The sequence below is a fragment of the Cryptomeria japonica genome, unplaced genomic scaffold, assembly GCF_030272615.1.
Source record: "Cryptomeria japonica unplaced genomic scaffold, Sugi_1.0 HiC_scaffold_448, whole genome shotgun sequence".
Taxonomy (NCBI): Eukaryota; Viridiplantae; Streptophyta; class Pinopsida; order Cupressales; family Cupressaceae; genus Cryptomeria; species Cryptomeria japonica.
The window spans coordinates 107,024-110,000 of record NW_026729268.1 but is presented as its reverse complement, the minus strand read 5'-3'; the positions used below and the strand labels follow the sequence as shown (position 1 = coordinate 110,000).

Genomic DNA, 2,977 nt, shown 5'->3' with positions numbered 1-2,977 from the left:
GCTCCGAAGCGGGGTTACTGGAGCGCCCCCTCTTTTTTTGTCAGAGCGTTTGGTGGGGTTTCTCGCATTGGCTCTTCCCAGGCCCGGTTGTTGGGTGCGCTCCCACCCTGGCGCGCGCGAAGTTGGAAGTTGGGTTAATTGCCCGGGCGCGCACCTTCGCCAGGGTGGGCACCTTGGTGCGCACACCTTGGCTGGGCTGCGCACCAGGGCGGGCTCAAGATGGCACCAGCATTCCCTTTTTCTCACTATCTTTCAAAACGGAAATTTTAAAATCTCGTTTTTTTTTTGCCTTTTATGGAAATTAGTGAAGGCATCGCATCAAAGGTGCGCACCTCGCTGCCCACCTTGGTGTGCTCCGAGGTGCCCACCACGGTGCGCAACGCCGGTGCGAACCCGGGAGCGCCCCGATGTGTGCTCCAAGGTGCGGCGTGCACGAAGTCGGACCCCGGTTTGCCCCGGGTGCGCACCTCGCGTGCACCTTGGTGCGCACACCTTGGCTGGGTTGCGCGGCCTGGTGGGCACCATGGTGCGCACCAAGGAGCGCTCCGAAGTGTGCTCCAAGGTGCGGCGTGCACGAAGTCGGAGCCCGGTTTGCCCCGGGTACGCACCTCGCGTGCACCTTCGCCGGGGTGGGCACCTCGGCTGGGTTGCGCGCCCTGGTGCGCACCAAGGAGCGCTCCGAAGTGTGCTCCAAGGTGCGGCGTGCACGAAGTCGGAGCCCGGTTTGCCCCGGGTGCGCACCTTCGCCGCGGTGCGCACCATGGCGTGCACGAAGTCGGAGCCCGGTTTGCCCCGGGTGCGCACCTCGCGTGCACCTTCGGCGGGGTTGCGCGCCCTGGTGGGCACCATGGTGCGCACCAAGGAGCGCTCCGAAGTGTGCTCCAAGGTGCGGCGTGCACGAAGTCGGAGCCCGGTTTGCCCCGGGTGCGCACCTCGCGTGCACCTTCGGCGGGGTTGCGCGCCCTGGTGGGCACCATGGTGCGCACCAAGGAGCGCTCCGAAGTGTGCTCCAAGGTGCGGCGTGCACGAAGTCGGAGCCCGGTTTGCCCCGGGTGCGCACCTCGCGTGCACCTTCGCCGCGGTGGGCACCATGGCGTGCACGAAGTCGGAGCCCGGTTTGCCCCGGGTGCGCACCTCGCGTGCACCTTCGCCGGGGTGGGCACCTCGGCTGGGTTGCGCGCCCTGGTGCGCACCAAGGAGCGCTCCGAAGTGTGCTCCAAGGTGCGGCGTGCACGAAGTCGGAGCCCGGTTTGCCCCGGGTGCGCACCTCGCGTGCACCTTCGCCAGGGTGGGCACCTCGGTGCGCACACCTTCTCAATGTTTTCTTGCCTTTTCTGGAAATTGGTGAAGGCAGCGCATCAAAGGTGCGCACCTCGGTGTGCTCCGAGGTGCGAACCCGAGAGCGCTCCGAGGTGCCCACGAAGTCGAAAGTCGGGTTAATTGCATTGTTTTCCCCGGGTGCGCTCCGAGGTGCGCAACATCGGCGCGCACCAAGGAGGGCTCCGAAGTGTGCTCCAAGGTGCGCACGATGGCGTGCACCTCTGGTGCGCACGATTCGGAGCTCGGTTTGACCGGGGTGCGCACACCTTGGCTGGGTTGCGCACCTTTTGTGCGCTCCAAGGTGCGCACGAAGTCGGAGCTCGGTTTGCCCCGGGTGCGCACCTTCGCCAGGGTGCGCACCTTGATGCGCACGCCTTGGCTGGGCTGCGCACCTTGGTGGGCGCCATGGTGCGCACCTTTCGTGCGCTCCAAGGTGCGCACGAAGTCGGAGCTCGGTTTGCCCCGGGTGCGCACCTTGGTGGGCGCCATGGTGCACTCCGAGGTGCCCAAGATTGGTGCGCACCAAGGAGCGCTCCGAAGTGCGCTCCAAGGTGCGCGCGAAGTCGAAAGTTGGGTTAATTGTCCGGTTTGCCTCGGGTGCGCACCTTGCGTGCACCTTCGCCAGGGTGGGCGCCTTGGTGCGCACACCTTGGCTGGGCTGCGCACACCTTGGCACCCGCGTTTCCTTCATTTTAAATTTTTTTTTTTTACAATCTCTCAAGTGGGAAATTCTATAATCTCAACTTTTTTTGCCTTTTCAGGAAACTTTTGAATGGAGCGCATCATTGGTGCGCTCCGAAGTGTGCTCCAAAGCTCTCTCCAGCTGCGTGCACCTGCCCCGGCCGCGCACCCGGCCCCGCCCAGCTTCGCTCACCTGTCCCGGGCGTCTGGTGCGGAACCTTAGAGTAAGAAACATCACCGTGCACCTTGGCCAACGTGCGCGACTCGACCGAGCGCGCACTGGCCGAGGTGCACACCGATTTCACCTGGGTGCGCGCGCAGCACCTCGGGCGCACCGGGGTGCGCGCACAACGCCCGGGTTGCACCGTGGCCTGTGTGCTCGGGGCGCCTCGGGTGCGCGCTCGGTGTCGCCCCCGCGCGCGCGGTAGTGCGGGCAGCGCACCCCGGCCCGGCCCGGCCCCGACGAGAACGCAAACGGGCAAAAGGTTTATTCAAATAGCATTGCGACGCCCGGCGAAAAACTAAAAAAGGGTGCAACACCGGGACTTCCCGGGAGGTCACCCATCCCAGTACTACTCCGGCCCAAGCGCGCTTAACTGCGGAGTTCTGATGGGATCCGGTGCACTAACGCTGGTATGATCGCACCCGTTATGAGCTTGTCGCAGTGTGTACTTAGCAAACCGCGACCCACGTGCGAATCCACCCCGGCCACCCACCCCCGTCGAGGTGCACACCCTCCCTCGCGAAGTGCGCCCCGTTCGCCAAGTGTGAGCCCTGCCCGGGTGCGCGCACCTTGCTAGGGCGTCGGGTGTGCACCCGGCCCGGCCTACGTGCGTGCACCTGGAGGGGGCGTCGTGTGCGTGCAGTGTCCCGTCTGCAACGCGGTGCCCACACACCACCTCGGGCGCAATGACCTGCGCTCACATGTGGGCCGAGTGCACCTTGGTGCATGTTCGGGGCGCCTCGGGTGCACGCT

The 2,977-nt window shown here is 65.4% G+C and overlaps 1 non-coding gene across 1 annotated transcript; it reads right to left on the bottom strand.

Moving 5' to 3' along the window:
• Positions 1-2,529: 2,529 nt before the first annotated feature.
• On the bottom strand, positions 2,530-2,648 carry LOC131871715 (5S ribosomal RNA). The gene has a single exon (XR_009369921.1). It is a non-coding gene; the product is annotated as a 5S ribosomal RNA (ribosomal RNA).
• Between the last annotated feature and the right edge of the window lie 329 nt (positions 2,649-2,977).